Below are 17,734 nucleotides of genomic sequence, written 5' to 3'. Positions count from 1 at the left end.
CTTGCACTCATAAGGTTTCTCTCCAGTGTGGATTCTCTGATGTACAATAAGAGTAGAGTTCTCTGTGAATGATTTTCCACATTGTTTGCACTCATAAGGTTTTACCCCAGTGTGGATTCTCTGATGTTTAGCAAGACTGGAGCTGTGACTGAATGTCTTCCCACATTGCTTGCATTCATAAGGTTTCTCCCCAGTGTGGATTCTCTGATGTACAACAAGAATAGAGTTCTCTATGAATGACTTTCCACATTCTTTGCATTCATAAGGTTTTACCCCAGTGTGGATTCTCTGATGTTTAGCAAGACTGGAGCTGCGACTAAATGTTTTCCCACATTGCTTGCATTCATAAGGTTTCTCCCCAGTGTGGATTCTTTCATGTAGAACAAGATGGGAGCTCCGACTGAATGTCTTTCCACACTGGTTGCATTCATAAGGTTTGTCCCCAGTGTGGATTCTTTGATGTAGAAAAAGACTGGAACTCCAACTGAATGTCTTTCCACACAGCTTGCATTCATAAGGTTTCTCCCCAGTGTGGATTCTCTGATGTATAGCAAGTTTGTGTCTCTGTCTGAATGTCTTTCCACATTGCTTCCATTCACCAGACTTTTCCTCAGAGTTCGTTTTTTGATGTTCAGTATGGGATGAATGTTGAGATTCAACACAGAATTCTCTACAAGCTACATTATTTGGAATGTCACTCATGAGTCTTTGCTGGTCCATTTCTTCCACAAAAGGACTCATCTCTGTTGGAGTTGCCTTCATTTCCAGTCTGATCTCTCCTTCTAAAAGAAACAATCAGTAATACATACCTGCAGTCACATATAGACACAAATAACCATATCTCCTTTCCTCCACTGTAAGAACATAAACTGCTTTATATCTTATTTCCTCAGGTATTAAGAGGTCTTCCAATTGAAATGGACACAATCCTTTCAAAATGTCATTACCTCAAAGCTAAATTACAATTTAATTAAAAAAGAGTCTCCTATACAATCACATCGTGTCTTCATAACAAACCAGTGATTTTGGCCAGACTGTCATTATTATATTCTTGTCTAAGACCATGACCTCAGAATGGTGGTAGTGATTTAACCCAGATCCTGGCAGGTGAAACCAAATCTGGTGGGTGGATATGCTATGTCCACAGTACTAGACAATTCATTTTCAATCTTTTTGCTCTCCCTTTCATTGTCTACATCAGTGATTCCCAAAGTGGGCACCACCACCCCCTCATGAGTGCTGCAGCGATCCAGGAGGGTGGTGATGGCCACAGGTGCATTTATCTTTCCTATTAATTGCTATTAAAATTAAAAAAATTAATTTCCAGGGGGCTAAGTAATATTTTTTCTGGAAAGGGGGCGGTAGGCCAAAAAAAGTTTGGGAACTACTGGTCTACATGTTTAATACTAACTTCATAGATATGATACCACTGGGTGTATGTACACTAAATATTCCCATTATATTATGATCTAGCTCATCTGTAAGCATTTTATAATTTCCTTCATGATTGCTTTTGACTTTATTTTTTGTTGCAGTATCTGAGATCAGAGGAAGAACAATAACCCTCTCTTTTGCCTTTGCCCAAGGTATAAAAGATTTTGTTCTGTTCCCTGCTTCTGGAGAATAGCTATTACTTTTCTTTAAATGCCTCTTTTCACTACCATCAAGTCCTCCTACTAAATACAATTGAAACAAAGACATGGAATTCCCCATGTTTAAAAATGTCTCCTATAGTAACTTGAGTCCATTGTCCTTTTGTAAGGAAATGGGTGGCAGGTTCCACTATTTGTTCTTTTGTTCCCTTCCCATTTAGTTGTTCATAAGTCCTTTGGAGATTTGAGGGGACTTGAGCTAAAAATTAGTTACTGTTACCTTGAGCAGTAAATAATGGCCCAATTTTGTTATAACTGTTTTTCCTCTTGGACAACAAGTACTTCAATCATAATGGCATTTCCCCCTGCAGTGATTCCAAATGATCCCAAGTTCCAGGAATATGATGCCTTTCAGGTACATTTATGATGACATCAAAGTCTGACTGCTTCTGACTAAATTTAACATATTCTTTTAGTTTCTGAACTTGACATCAAATTATTTCCAAGCTTCCAAGAAGGTTGGCCATTCATGCTCACAGGCAAGTATAGACTCTTCTTGGCTGCCATTATTCGTGAGTAGTTGTCCCATTCAGGAAGAATCAGACACTACTGAACAACAAGATTTTTTAACACAAAACTGATATTTAGTATTTGTTAGTTGAAATGAAGACATTATTGAAACAGAAAGGAAATGAGCCAAGAGTCTGAAAACCTGGAACTTGGACCTTAATCTACTTGTTCTCTAGCTCTGTGACCTTAGGCGAATCACTCAAATGGGGCGAGTTCCTTCACCTTTAAAATGGAGTTAATGTCTGTCTCATAGACTATCTCTTAGTGGTTGCTTCGGGCAGTATATATATTAGAATATCTCTTAAACATTGGAGGATTATGTGAGATGAGGAGTATGTATTCTGTGTGGCATAAGTGTGAAGTATCAGTATACAACTTGAGAAACCTACAAAGTTCACAGATGCTATCTGAATTAGTGTGAGACAGAGATGGGGGCTAAATGAGGTCCCCACCTGTTCTGGGACTGCCATTTTAATACAGTCTGAAAAAGAGAGGACCATGGTCTTTAAAAGCACCTAGCTAACATTTAGAATTATACATATTATGCAGAGAAATTGAGCTAGAACATATGTGGATTTCCTTTTATGAACAGGAATGGAAAACAGTTGGTGTTCAAAATATGTTCCTTCCAAACTTTCCCTAAGAACTTGCAATGGCAATGAAGAGTCTATATTTGGAGTAAATACTCAGAAGAGAAGAATTTGGTAATCCAATATTTATATTTATTTATATTTTATTTTTTATTTATGGTTTATCATGAGACATTTTAAAGAAGTGAAGCTTCATGACAGAAGCAGTAACTGTTGTGAGAACTTGTCAGTGGCCCTATCCACTTCCATCACTCCTTAATAAAATGCCACTTGTGGATATCTTTACTTTCTTTGGAATTAAAAAACTTAATCCACCAAAGCTGATGCCTATTGCACTAGGAATCTGGCTTCCTCTTCACAGCAACGGAAAGGGCTATCACTGATTTCCACATTGACACATTTTATATCTCCTTGATCAACTTCTTTATGAATCAAAGCTTTCCAACGTTTGTGGGTAGATTTGATAACTTGATGAGCAAAATTCTTGTTTTTAAACTCTCCATTCATAGCAAATGTATTATCTGGCTTCCCATCTGGCACTTTGTAAAATTGGAACCATTTCACTGTCACGTCAAGGTAATTTGGTTTATCCTTCCACACATCATCAATATTAAGGATGTTGGAAGCTTCTGAGTCATCCATGCTAAGAGCTGTGATAATATTAAATCTACTCTGCCCATTCTCAAACCTAATCACCAAAGGTGTAAACACCAGCATTTAATTCTCAAGTGGGGAGGTCTGTGACCCACATGTGCTAGAGTGGGTGACAAATCAGAATTGACTGGCTGCCCTCGGGGAAGTCCTAAGAAAAATGTCTGTTGTGATTGGACACATAAACTAAAAGGAAGGCACAGGAAGTGACAAAAAAGAAGTGCTTTTAAAAGGGAGCATCAACTTCCTGTAGCTCTCTCCTTGTGTTTTGGGACCTAAAGGAGCTCTTCTTGTTCGTGACTTGGACCTGAAGGAGTACTGGCTGAGACCTTGGACTAGGTGAGACTGCTCTTAATCTCTTCCTTGAAACTACACCTGGTGAGTGTAAAGACTGATTTTTCCTGGATTTTTCTAAAGGAACTCTCCTTTCAAGAGAGGCCTTGTGACTAAAGCTTTTGCTTCATTCACCCTCTGGCCCTCCGGCCCTCTCCTCAAGACTGAGCTTTTTCCAACTGGGGACTAGTTAGACCTGCCTGGGTTCAACCAGGGTCAGGAGCAAATTATTTAGTGAGTTAGGTTAATCATCTTACCTTATCCTTTCTCTGATTTTACTTTCTCTCTCTCTTCTCATTGTAAATAAACTATCATAAAAGTCATTTTGACTTCAGAATTTTTTATTAGGGACTGATTTTATTCAATTCCCTGGTGACCATCCCTTTTTTAATATTCACCCAACAAAAAACCCTTCCCCCCCTTCCATAGCAATTAACCTCCTATCTGTTTCATCCCCATCAATGAGGAACAAAATCTAAAGAATCTTCACCTGGATCACATTGCTAGGAGCAGGAACCTTGGAGCCTATTTCGCAAACATCAAGGGGATCATTATCGCCATGGCAGTTGATGCAGGAATCTATAAGATGAAGGTCTTCCCAAGTCCAAGGAAGGATCCCACAATTTCATATATAACCCTTGTGAGGGAAGATATTTGCCACATAATGTAGCTTGCCTCTCTTTGTATCTTGTTTAATTGGATTTTATGGTTCCTTGGTGTCAATCTCCATTTTAGCATTTGTCCAACAAGGTATTTCTAGGACCATATTAAATACTTCCTCCACGTTCACTGGTCCAAGCTTTCCTTGTAGGAATAATTTTCCTCTTTAGATTCAGGCTTCAGAGGAATGTCATGAAAGGGGAAGATGTAGTGACTAGCTACATTCTTGAAGTACTGGTGGCAGTGTGGGCTGCCCCATTCTTCCAAGCAGTGGCCTTGGCAGCAGTCATAGCCACCAACAAGAGGCCCACGCTTTGGTCCCGGAGTGCAGGAGCAACAGCCTCGGCCTTGGAGCTGGCACAGGCCTCACTCTGGCTAGGCACTTCTTAAAGGAATTGGTTGGCCACACAGCTTAGTCATTGAGTAGTTTCAGTGTGAGTGTAGCTACTTTGTCAGTGGTAGAATAAATGAAATTCCATCCTTACAAAGGATTTGATTGATCACTTGTTTACATGGGTATATGATTGGGGTTTAGAATTAAAAGATGACTCTATAACTAAAATGAATAATATGGAAATAAGTATCAAGTGATAACACATGTATAACCCAGTGGAATTGCTTGTCAGCTCTCAGAGGGGGATGGAAGAGGGGATGGAGAGAAAATGAATCATGGAGTCATGAAAAAATGTTTAAAAATTTTTAAAAAGATGGTTTTGCAGATAAACTTTGTTTTTAAAAAAGTGATACATGTCATTAATCTCCAATTACATTTATCATTTAATAAATTATTTGTCGTAAGTCAATGCAAAAGCAAATCTTTCACCTGGTAGGTAGCAATTCTTTTTGTTGGCTGGTTAGAGAGCTAAAAACAAAAAAGAATTTTCACCCCTCAGCAAGAAATTCTCTATTGTCTACCTCATAAGAGATGCTGGCATTTCATGATCTTTTTCTTAAATATCCATGCACATGTGGGGTGGTGCATTCTAATTCTACCTCAAGAACTCGCTAGTACTTTAACTCTGGTAAATACACAGGAATTCTGTTTCAGTCTCCTCAACTATAAAGATGGACATCATAATATCAATTAACTCATAGGGTTCCTATGAGGATCAAATGAGAAAATATTTATAAAGCGTGAGACACACAGTAGGGGCCATGTGCAAATGGCAGCTGTTATTTTACATTATAATTTTTGATTATTTCTTCCTTTGTTTTTCTTCTCAAATGTCTTCTTTCCTCTATTTCCTTATTTCCCTATTGAATTTAATGCATTTCTATTCCCCAACACTCTTTTTGCCCTGGATCATCTCAGAGAGAGATTCAGGATCTGTTGCTTCTTTTTAGACGATCTCCTTGTTGGGATCATAGATTGTGAGCTCCAGGACAGCGCAGGACTGGGGTTGTCCTTCCTTTGCATCCTCAGGGCTTAGCACAGTTCCTAGAACCTATTTTATATTTAATCCATATTTACTGGCTGGGCCTAGGGCTTATGTCAGGCCCAAGCTCTACCAAAATCCTTGCATTCTGGTCTCTCTCCTGGAAGGCAAATGCCTGCCCTGGCGTCAGCCCTGTTTTTCTCTCTTTCTGGCCTTTATTTCTCAAGAGTTAACAGTAACTCTGCTACAACCTGAGCTGACCCAATCCTGGACATCCCAGAGGCTTCTCTCTAGGCCCTTATCTCCCTAAATGAGGTGGTGTGATCACCTGATTCTCCAAGAGCAGGAAAAAGATTGATCCCAAGAGATCAGAACCTGGACCTGAGGATTTCTGCAAAGCTTAGACTGGGATTGCTTCCAGGTAAGGCAGCAGTATTCACCCCTACTGATGTGCTGCAGGTCAATACACAGGAGGAAAATCAAGAAACCAGCTTCTTGACTACACTCTACATTGAGGCTCCCTGATCTCAGCTGGGTCCTCACTATGGCAAGGCAATCCTGTGATGTCTCCCTCACGGATTCCCTTTGCCACTAACCAGAACAGCCTTCCAAAGATTTCCCTGGTCTCCAGCTCTCCCTCATGGCTTCCTCCCACTCCCTATCTCACCTTCTGAGCTGAGAACTTGGCCTCATATTTCATTGAACCAAAGCATGACCTTCTACAGAGCTCTCCTTTCCTGCACATGACGCAGCTCAGCTGCCTCCTTTTCCTTTTTGGCCTCAGGATCAGAGGAAAAGGTCATTCTCTTGGCTAAAGAAAATCCTTCCATGGGCAAAGGATCCTAATCCACTCACTCTTCTAAACCCAGCCTATTCCTCTCTGCAGTGCTCCCATTGTTCTTTCATTTTCAGTCTTTCCACTAATGGACTAATGACTCTGTCCCTCTGGAAGCCAATAAACCATTCCTCCCTAAAGCTCGAAACACTCTCACTTGATGTCTTTATCCCCCTGAGATACTGTCCAATGTCTGTTCTTGGGATCAGAGCGAAACTACTAGAGATGGCCATTTGCAGTGAATTGTGTCAATGCTTCAACCTTGTTGTCTCCACTATACTTTTGGCTTACTATCCTCAATCTGGCTTTCCTGGAGCCCAAGCTAAAGCCCATCTTGCATAATTGTCTTCTCTTCAGAGTGTTCTCTTGATTCACTTCACTGGATTTAGTACCTAAAGAGCTTCTACTGAATTGCCAGCATATTGTCTACTCCAGCAAGGGATGTCCACAGCACACCTCTATATCCCCTGTAACTCATTCTAGGACCTGGCACAGAGCAAGCATGTTTCTCAATAATAAAGAGATCAGAGGGAATAAACTAACCCCTTTTGACACTTGTAGGAGACTTCTAGGCCCTTCAATCCCCCAAAAATGACTCTTCTAAGAAATGGAATTTAATAGCCTTATCTTATAGATAAGGAAACTGAGGCTCAGGGGTGTAGTGACTTGCCCATGGAGCCACTGCTAAACCTCTGAAAAAGAATTCCAAATCATGATCTCCTGCCCCCAAATCTAGCCATGGCTTTACCAGAGCACATAGAAGCCTCTGGTCACCCCAACTCTCAAACACCTCTTTGCCCCTCACTCACCTGGGCAGGAGCTCCTCAGGCCATCCTGCTCCAGCATCCATGGAGCTTCCCTCTGCTCCAAATAAGATAGTACATCTTCTGAGGGAGCTGGAAGTCCTGGGCATGGGGAATCAGTCAGGGAGGAGGATGGAGAGAAGATCATCATTGAGTTTTCTTGAGGAAAAAGTAGGAGAGTCCAATGACTCCACTCAGAGACTCTGTCCATGGGGTTCTCACAGGAGTCTCCCCTCCCCCTCATTGACTGTAAGGCAGGAGCCCAGAGTAGGATGTGCCTGTTACCTTCCTGGGGGACCTGGAATGAGGAATAGCCCCACCTCCCATCTATTTTTACTCTATTCTGCAAGAAACTCCAAAAATCCCAAACTAGGTGCAAAGGTCATTGTTCTGGATCAGCCTGAAGCCCTAAGACCCAGGGATCTCTAGGGGTTGGGTTTTGTTTCATCATCCTGCCTGCTCATCGATCCCTGACACCTCATCAACTGTTCTCTCAGGGAGTCTCTGCCTCTTCTCCTGGGGGGGCTCAATAATCCTCACTGGCCCAATGTTGTCTCTCAGCCAGTCCATTCTTCCTGACAATGACAGACAGTGCAAACATGCTCTGCGTGAGGCTTATGGGGCCTTCTGGAGGAGAGTCTCTGCAACATTTCTTGTGGGGAGAGGAGGAGGAAGAAGGTCAGGAAACCAGTTTGGAATCAGAACAATTGATTCTGGTGCATTTTTTGTAGAGAAGGTTGAACTCAGGCAATAGTTTTTTTTATATTTCCTGGAAGCTAGAAGGAGCACAGACAGGGACCTGAGCTGAGAGGCAGGAAAGTCTCTCTCAGTTTAAATCTGGCCACAAGCAGCTTTATATGTGTGCCTCAGATCAAGCCACTTAATCGACTCTATTTCCTCAACCGTAAAATGGGGATGATTGTGTCATCAAATGTAGAAGATGAAGGTGAGGAAGAAGTGTTATAATATTACAAAGAAAACCCTTGGCAGAGCACCTGGCCAACAGCAGGTCGTTATGAAGGCTTCTTCCCTCCCCTCCCTTTCTCACCAAGATCTGCTAGAGGCTTAGGGCAATAGGAGGGAAGACTAAAGACAACCCTGCTCTGTTGGGGACACCTACGATGTATGAACTAGGGAAAAATATCCCAAAGAGTAGTTCTACTCTAGAGAGGAAGAGGGTAGATGGAAAACCCACCCTAATAGTTTTCCCAGATGGGTTTGGGAGACACAGTTCAGGGACAGGCAGAGGCGAGATGGAATCAGCTCTGAGATTACTTCAACCTCTGAGATTCTCTCATGTGGATTTGATCTCTGACTTCAGGAGCACCAAACAGAACCGCCAAGGTCCCATTACACAAGTCCTTTTACAGGAGAACCAGACAGCAGGAGGACCCTGGCTCTGGGACTCAGCATACCACCCCTCATCTCTTCCTCACGCTTGAAAACTGCTCTCCACCCTGCCTGCTGCTGAGGGCCATATTCCCTTGGGTGGCAGACCCAGGCAGCAGGGAGAGGCTCCTTACCCACAGAGACCAGGTTCTGGGCATTCTCCAGCATCACCTCCTTGTACAGCTCCTTCTGGGGAGGGGACAAGAGGCGCCACTCCTCTCGAGTGAAGTCCACAGCCACATCCTTGAATGTCACCACCTCCTAGAGCAGCCCAAGGCAGAGCACAGAGGGCTGAAAGTTACATCACAGTGAAGAGCCCACCTCTGGTCAGTTACAGGAGGAAACTGACACACAGAGAAGGGAGGGGCCCAAAGGTCCCGCCCTTTGTCAGTGTCAGAGTCAGCACTAGAAGCTGAGTCTGTAAGAGCCTGATGGAGGTCTGAGAGAAGCAGCTCTAGGATGCTCCGGAACAATGCTGAGGAGTTTCTAACTATGGTGTGAAGGGAAATGTCTAAGGGACCTCCATTGTACCTTTGATCCCATGGGCCCCAGCAGTGGGAGGAAGGTGTCACAGAGTCACATGTCTGCCGCCCTGCCCTGGGGAGTCAGTGTCAGTGTGAGGGTCCGAGGATCAACGTGCCAGAGCCAGGCAGGGAGTAGCTGGGGACGAAAAGGCAATAGAGGGAAGGAGAGTTCTACGGGATGCCTTCAGAGGACAAAGCTAAAGAAAAGACCTAGTTTGTTTTCTACATGTCTGAAATCAAGTTGGATCTGCATGAAAACATGAGGAGTGCTCTAAAGAGAAGGTCATTACAATCTGGTGATCTGGGATACTTTTCAGCCAAGTGAAGGAGACTTATCTGCTGTGATATTCAGGACTTGAGGTTCCCCTTGGTAGGATGGGTCACAGCCAAAGACTTTATGATTATTTTCATTTGTATATGACATATATTCCTTAATTATACTTCATTACACAAAAATAACTATGATGAAGAAGGGAGAATTACTTTGTTCAATAAAAAATAATTAATTTTGGTTTTGTTTGAGCTCATTCATGAGAAAAAATGTTGGCACTATATAAGGAAGAAATGATCTAAACATACACCTAGAACTCTAGAAACTCCAAAGAATAAGACTCAAGATAATGAGTTAAAGAGGCCTACATCTGACAAGGAGAGGTTGGCTAGATTTGAAAATACCCTGATACTATGGAGAAGCCTTTCATATTTCTTACCTGCTCTATGCATAATATACGATCGATCAATGTTCCTGGAATGAGATGTTTTTCCATTTCACTTCATTTATTCTAGGATTTGACTTCTGAACAATTAAGGAATTTCTTACTCTCTCTTATGCTTTTTTCAGATTCCCAAGAATTTATAAATCTTTTCTTTCTCTCTAGGATCTCTTGAGTTATTCTTCTTCAATGCATAGTATTCACTGTATGGGTTCTCAGCAAAGAAAGGCAGTCCTTTTAGGGACTGATAACTAATCTTTAATTGATTCCCTGACTCACACTCAACAGATGCTATTCCAAATATCTTTCCTTCTCATACATCCCACATATATCCATTAGGACCAGGGGGTGAGGTCATGAACTCCAAATTTCCTTTCAAATAGAAAATGAATCTTAAATATCTGGATTCTCATTTTTATCTACTTTTTGGGTCTCCTTTGACTACTTTCTCCACCATTCTTTTGATATGGGCACCTTCTCTTCACCCAAAACTATTTTCATCCCTTTTTTGTTTACTCTCTTCCTCTGTTTGGTTGTTACAACCTTGGAGTGAAGAGAACAGAAAACCTAGAATCTGCCAAGAAATTCACAGAAGGGAAGGACAACTTAGAAGAAAAGTCAACAAAGGCAAAAGAAAACCTTCCCACTTCCAAAGCCAAATATCATGATCTCAAAGATGAGAGGAACAGAGACAATCTAAAGGTCAGAGGATACTCAGAAGAACACAACAGGTAAAAAAATGAACACAATGATGGCAACCAAATAACAAACCAAAAAAAAAATGAACACAATATGGCAACCAAATAACAAACCAAATAAAACAAAATAACCAAAGAGCACTGGTCAGAATTTCAGGACCATAGAAACCAAAATGGCAATGAAAGCATTTACAGATTGCCTTCAGAAACCAACCCAAGGCTACCAATTCCAAGAATGGAAGTAGTTACATGGAATAGTAACTCTGTAAGAGGCAAAAAACAATCCTTGTCCTCAAAGGCTTACAATCCAATGGTGGAAGGAGACAATATACAGACAAATATGGACACAGAGCAAGCTCTGTCTAGGAGAAACATGGAAGAATGAGAAGAATGAAGGCACTCTGATGAAGAGGGATGAGGGAAGGCTTTCCTGTAGAACCTTTTTAGTTGGGACTTGCAGGAAGTTCAAAGGCATCAGTGTTCTGAACCGTGGAGGAAAACTATTCCAGGCATGTGTAAAGTCATCAAAAATGCCTGAAGTTGGGGCAGCTGGGTAGCTCAGTGGAGTGAGAGTCAGGCCTAGAGACAGGAGGTCCTAGGTTCAAATCCGGCCTCAGACACTTCCCAGCTGTGTGATCCTGGGCAAGTCACTTGACCCCCATTGCCCACCCTTACCAATCTTCCACCTATGAGACAATACACCGAAGTACAAGAGTTTAAAAAAAATGCCTGAAGTCAGAGGCAGCCAGGTCCCATAGTGGACAGAGCAAAAGATCAGGAGGCAGGAGGACCTGGGTTCAAATGAGACCTCAGACACTTCCTAGCTGCATGATCCTGGGCATCTTAACTTAACCCTGATTGCCTAGTCCTTATCCTTCTTCTCTCTGAGAATTGATTCTAGGATGGAAGATATGGGTTAAAAACAGACAAACAACTTTTCCATTTGGGGGCACTTAGGTGATGCTGTGAATAGAGAACTAGAAGAAGAGACAGGATGTCCAGGGTTTAAATCTGATCTCAGATAACTTCCTCCCTATGTGACCTTGGGTAAGCCACTCATCCCAGTTGCCTATCTCCAACCCATTTCCTGCCTTGAAACAGGTGCTGGGCATCAGTTTTAAGACAGAAGGGAAGGGACTGTTTTAAAAATCTGCAGCTGAAGGAGTTCAGGAGGCCACTGTCCCTGAATCCAAGAATATAGATTGGGGACTAACATATAAGAAGACTGGAAAGAAGGGCTTTAAACACCAAAGAGAATGTTTTGCATATGATCCTGGAGGGAATAGGGAGCCGCCAGGGTGTATGGGGTAGAGGAGTGACACAATCAGAGCTGCATTATTGGAAAATCACTCCAGTGGCTGAATGGAGGAGGTCTTGGAGTGGGGAGAGCCTTGAGGCAGACAGAGCCAGCAGCAGGTTGTCTTTCTAGTCCAGGAGGGAGGTGATGGGGGCCTCCATCAGGATGGCAAGGACACAGGACAGAAAGGGAGCAGTTTGCTGATAAGACACATTGAATGCCTGAGACATACAATTGGGAGAAAAGTCCTTCCATCAGTCTCAGGATCTGGCTGTGTTTCTGGTCAATCTAATCATGGGCCTTCCATGTATTTGTAATAATATTTTATTTGCTCCCTAATAACATGTAAAATCAATTTCTAATATTCATTTTTTTAAAAATTTGAATTCCAAATTTTGTCCTTCTCTCCCTTCCCTCTCCCCAAGAGAGCAAGCAATCTGATCTAGGCTTTATGTGTGCAATCATGTAAGATTTCTTCTATATTAGTCATTTTGTGGAAAAAATCTTAAAAAAAAAGAAGAAGAAAAGGGAATTATGTTTTGATCTTAATCCAGAGTCCATCAGTTCTTTCTCTGGAAGCAGATGGTTTTTCTCATCACGACCCCTTTGGGATTGTCTTAGAACACTGAATTGCAGAGAACAGCTGAGTCATTCACAGCTACAGACCATACAATGTTGCTGTGATCATATAAAATGTTCTCCTGGTTCTGCTCATACTTTGCATTAGTTCATGGAAGTCTTCCCAGGTTTCTCTGAAATGATCCTGCTTGTTATTTCTCATAGCCCAACAGGGTGACATTATAATCACATACCACAACTTGTTGGGCCATTCCCCAATTAAGGAATATCCCTCTATTTCCAATGCTTTACTATCACAAAAAGATTTGCTATATCAATATCTTTAACTGTCTTGGGCATCTCTTTGGGACACATGCTTAGATTAAAGGGTATGCAATTTGTTTTAAAGCCCTTTGGGCAGAGTTCCAAATGGATCCCCTGAATGGTAGTAGGTCAATTCACAACTCCACCAACAGTGCCTGAGTGTCCCAGTTTTCACACATCTCTGAATTGATGATTTTCTTTTTCTGTCTTAATTGACAGGTGTGAGATGGTGCCTCTGAGCTGTTTTATTTTGCAGTTCTAGGACACAATTTCTTAACTGAATCTGAGATAGAGGCAATGATCAAAAAAAACCATTTTAAGTTTGATAACTAGAAACTGAAAAACTTTTGCATAGACAACATTCATGTATCCAGGTTAAGAGAGAAATTGGGTGAATGAGAACAGCTTTGGGATCCAATTTCTCTGAAATGGGTCTGATAAGCAAGAGTAAACCCAGGACCAAGAGCCATTCTCAAGTAGAAAGTCAAAGGATCTGAACAAAGAGTTTTCCATAGAAATGCTGAGGATTCAGTCACATGGAGAATGGTCTAAGTCACTAATCAAGAGGTTTAGGAACCAAAACAGGGCTGAGGCTTCATCTCATACTCTGAAAAATGCCAGAAGACAAAAATTGGGAAACAATTGGAGTTAGAGGGGATTGTGGGAAGATGGGCACAAAAAGGCAATTTAGTGGTTACAAAATGGAAGAAATTCATGAAGATCTGATTTCTAATCCTACCTCAGACACTTACACAGTATGGACTCTGAAAAGTCACTTAATCTCTTTGCCTCAGTTTCCTCAAGTGTGAAATAATGAGAATAAGAACATTAACTCCAGAGGGTTATTATGCAGACTGCTGAAAGCAGATTTTTAGGACGATACAGAGCACTCCAGTCTGTGTGTATCCCATTCTTTGCCATTGAGCTTAATGCTCAATGTCTCCTTCAGGACTTCCCTAACCCATATATAAAAAGAAAACTCTCAGGCCTTCCAGAAACTCTCCTCTTTCCCTTCAGCCTGTCCAACAAGGGAAGGACTGGACCATGATGGAATTCTACTGAACAGAGAAGGAACGTACCCAGCTCCTGGCTCGCGTACAAACAGCTCTGCTCAAGAACACTTAAATTCCTCTTCTGAGAAAAAGGCCCCATTTCTGTGTGGCTTCCTGGGATTCCCCCCAAACTCCTCAGACTCTCTCTGGGTCAGGGAGCTCAGCAGCAGAAGGGCAGTGGTGGGGTCACACACTGGAGTGGATACAAAAGCTACAGGGGAGCTCTCTGGGGGCCTCCCCAGCTGCCTGATTCTGGCTGTCACTAACAAGGACCCTGACCATTCCCACAACAGGCTCCAATGGCATACACTGACCTTCCAGCCCCTTCCTCTCTCCTCCTCTGACCCAGGAACACTGGCCTCCTGGCTGAGCCTTGGCCAAGACCTTCCATGCTCTAATTCTGGGTCTTTCCAGGGGCTGTTTGTCTCCCTGCAGGGAAGGTTCTCCCTCCTGCCTCTGGCCTCTGAGCTTCCTTTGAGTCTCATTTCTGGGGTCCCCAGAACCCTTAGAGCCTTCCCTCCCAGAGGGCCTCCCTCCATCAAGGCTGCACAGAGCTCGTTTGGACACGGCTGCTGATGGGTGTCCTCCGTCAGGCTGGGGGGGGGGGGCCTGAAGGGCAGTTGATGGCTTCTCCATTTCTTTGTGCTGAGCAGTGCCCAGCACAGACTAGGATGTTGCTCCAGACTGGCTGGCTTGGCCTGAGAAGTGGGAAAGAGGAAGGAGCTGGAGAGACCTGGAAGACTGGGAGGACTTTGAGGCAGAAGCCAGTGAGCAGCACCAGGAGGACAATCTCTTGTCTGAGGATGACGACACAGAGCAGGGGACACTCTCAGGCTCTGCTCCAGGCCTGGCCAGACAAGACTCAAGAGGGAACAGGCTGGTGTGTGTGTGTGTGTGTCTCCAGGAAAGCAGAGAGCACAAAGAATCCTCATCAGCACTGAAGGAGGACTCAATGGTCATCCTCTCCCCTCACCTGTGCCCAGGGAGAAATCCAACATGGCAGGCGGTACCTGGGGGAGTTGTTGGGGTCTGCCCTGCCCAAGGGACGAGGAATCACTCACAAACCCTGAGAAGAGAGCTGGGAAGAGCTGATTTTCCTGCCCAGAATGTGGGCACAGAAATGGCCCAGCAGGAAGGAGGGAGCAGCTTCACAGCCCATCTTGTGTCAGAGCCTGGGAAGGGCCTCCCTGGCTGAAGGGGCTCCATCTGGTGCTGGAATGCACTTACCTGGCCTGGGAGTCTGTCCCTCTCAAAGGCCATCCCTCGGACTCCAGGTTCACTGTAGAGGCAGCAAAGTAGCCCCAGTGAGTCTATCTGGTGAAGCTCCTCCATCTTTTCCCAGCCTTGTCTCCCCACTCAGGGTCTTGCCTCCCCCCCCAAACATTCCTCCCACTTTATGGCCCCCTGAATGGAGCTCCAGCCAAAGCTCTTCCTGACAGGACTCCCTTGGCCCAGGGAATGTCTGACTTCTCAGCCTTTCTGAGCAGCAGGAGATGGCCTGGAGCCCCACAGGCAGTCCCTCCCCTCTTTCCCCCAGTGTAGAAAAGCCCATCTTCCTCTCTGCCTTTGGGCTCACTCTCTGGGCCAATGGCTTTTGGTGGAACCTGAGAAGAAACCTGCCCTGACCTCCCTCCCAGCTCAGGATCTGGCTCAGCCCCATCCCTCCTGGGCCAGGCCCTGGGCCTCTGCACCCTGAGCTGGGGAGGGAGAAGGGACCCAGAGGGGCAGAGGTTTTCCCTCCTCTTTCCAGACCCGAGGCTGCCCCACAGGGTTCTACATGGGGTGAGGGACCACAGGAGTCACCCAGGGCCAGGCCTGCCCTCAATTCTTAATCCCTTGCAGTGACTTAACTGAGGAAAGAGCTGGCTGGTTCAGTGGACAGAAAGGCCCAAAGAGAAGAGGTTCTGTTACCGTGGAGACCAGCCCACAGGAACAGGAACTAGAGACTGCTCTGAGAGAGGAAGTGATGGAAGAAGGGCAGTTGGACAGGGAGAGGTCAAAGCAAACCACAGGTGTGAGGAGGGGCCTTTTGCTCTGAGGTTTCCTGAGGGGAGGGGGCTGCTGTGAGAGTATGGGGGTGGGGAACTGTGCATGGTGGAGAGAGTGAGTTAAAATATAGATATAAATAGTGTAGGTTGGGCCTCATTAGCGAGGCTGAAGAGTTAGTACTGAGACTCTCTCAAAGGACAGTTTTTAGGTAGTTTACAGGTCGATAGAAGAAGATTTAGGTAGGTTTTAGGCAGTACTAGGGTAGAGAGTTAAATCTCTGACTCTGTCTCTGTCTCTCTCTTTCAATCTTCAATATTTTTTCTCAGTTAAAACAAAAATCTGTTAAACTTCTCTCCTATCTTCGTAAAGCTTCTAGATTTAACCTCTAAACTTCCAAACACTGAATGCTCTTCAGCCTCCAAAGCCCCTCATGGCCTCTCCCCCTCCTGCCCTGGCAGCCCTCTTCTACCTTCCTCCCTGATACACACTCCAGAAGCAGCCCTACCAGCCTGGATGTCCCAAGAACAGGGACCTCCACCTCTTGGCTCCCAGGAATTTTCTCTGGCCATCCCTCCTGGCTGCAATGGCCTCTCTCCCTCCCCAGATCAGGCTGCAGACAGACCTCACTGGCTACCTAAAGGCCCAACTACAGGCAGAGCCAACATGCTGGCACAGCAACACAGCAAGCTGGAGCCACTCTGAGAATCCTCTCAAACCAGCCTTCAAAGAGCTCCTCACAGAAGGAATACTGGAATCCCAGAACAAAAGGGGACAGAGTGAAATCACTCTCTGGCAGAAAACAACTGGAAAGGCTGGAAGAGAGGGTCTGTTTCATGGGGTGAAGAAGGGAAATGGAAGTAAAACTGCACCGAGGAGGAAAGGCCACCCACCCTGGACCTACTGCAGCAGGTTACAAACCAGGGCACGAGCCAACTTTTAGACTCCAGGACCCTGCCTGAGCCAACAGCAGAGCAGCCCAGGCCCACTCCTGGAAGTTCCAAGTCCTGGCATGAGCCTGCAGGGAAGCCCCCAGTCCCAGAGCAAAGTAGCTCACAGGGCCCTGAATCCTGCAGCCATTCAAAGTTCCTCCAGGAGACTAAATGAGCAGCTTCCAGAGCTCTCAGCCCACAGGCCAGCATACCTCCATGGAAGCAGTGAAAGGTGCAGAAACTCAGAAGCAGAGCTGAGGAGAGAAGCAAGAAAAACTAAAGTTCAAGAGAGTCCACCCCGATGCTGAAAACAGAGCCCACCTTTAAGGTAAAAGTTAAAAGGAGGGGTCAGCTGGGTAGCTCAGTAGATTGAGAGCCAGGCCTAGAGACAGGTGGTCCTGGGTTCAAATCTGGCCTCAGATACTTCCTAGCTGGGTGACCCTAGGCAAGTCACTTGACCCTCATTGCCTAGCCCTTACCACTCTTTTGCCTTGGAACCAATTCATGGTATTGATTCTAAGACAGGAGGTAGGGATTTTTAAAAAAAATAGGTTTAATAAATTAAAGACGTTCTTCTTAAAAAAAAAAAAAGGAAAAGGAAAAAAAGGCTGGGAAATGAATAAACAGCAAAAGAAGCACCTAACCAGAGAAAATTGTTATGGTGACAAAGAACAAGACCCAGACTGAGAAAGGGACAGTGACTTGCATTTCTCTAACTATAAGAGATTTAGAACATTTTTTCATGTGTTTGTTGACAATTTTGATTTCTTTATCTGAAAATTGCCTATTCCTGTCCCTTGCCCATTTATCAATTGGGAAATGGCTTGATTTTTTTGTACAATGAATTTAGC

The 17,734-nt window shown here is 44.1% G+C and overlaps 1 pseudogene; it reads right to left on the bottom strand.

The window, feature by feature from the left end:
• Positions 1 to 3,079: 3,079 nt before the first annotated feature.
• LOC123244692 lies at positions 3,080 to 15,297 on the bottom strand (annotated as a pseudogene).
• Between the last annotated feature and the right edge of the window lie 2,437 nt (positions 15,298 to 17,734).

Source organism: Gracilinanus agilis, chromosome 4 (assembly GCF_016433145.1).
Source record: "Gracilinanus agilis isolate LMUSP501 chromosome 4, AgileGrace, whole genome shotgun sequence".
NCBI classification, from domain to species: domain Eukaryota; kingdom Metazoa; phylum Chordata; class Mammalia; order Didelphimorphia; family Didelphidae; genus Gracilinanus; species Gracilinanus agilis.
Note: the sequence above shows the minus strand (reverse complement) of the source record. Positions and strands in the feature narration are given on the sequence as shown.